We start from the raw sequence: 266 nt of genomic DNA, 5'->3' as shown, positions 1-266 counted from the left end.
CATTACATTTACACATAATCTGATCTTTATTCCGATGTACATTTATAAAAAAGCTGGTTATTTATTAGATAACATTTGAAAAACAATTTATTCTGCACATAACTTACAGATTTTTACTAAGGCAAGCGACCCATGTTATTTGTATAATACGTGGCGAATACATCTTCGGGTTTATCCTGCCCCAAGAGCAGAAACTATTTTAATGATTCCTCCGAGACCTTCCAGGAATTCGAGGCCTGGCACTGAAAAGAAAAGAAATGATTCAA

The sequence above is a fragment of the Penaeus monodon genome, chromosome 22 (genome assembly GCF_015228065.2).
Source record: "Penaeus monodon isolate SGIC_2016 chromosome 22, NSTDA_Pmon_1, whole genome shotgun sequence".
NCBI classification, from domain to species: Eukaryota; Metazoa; Arthropoda; class Malacostraca; order Decapoda; family Penaeidae; genus Penaeus; species Penaeus monodon.
The sequence above is the reverse complement of the archived record's forward strand: the minus strand, read 5'-3'. Positions refer to the sequence as shown.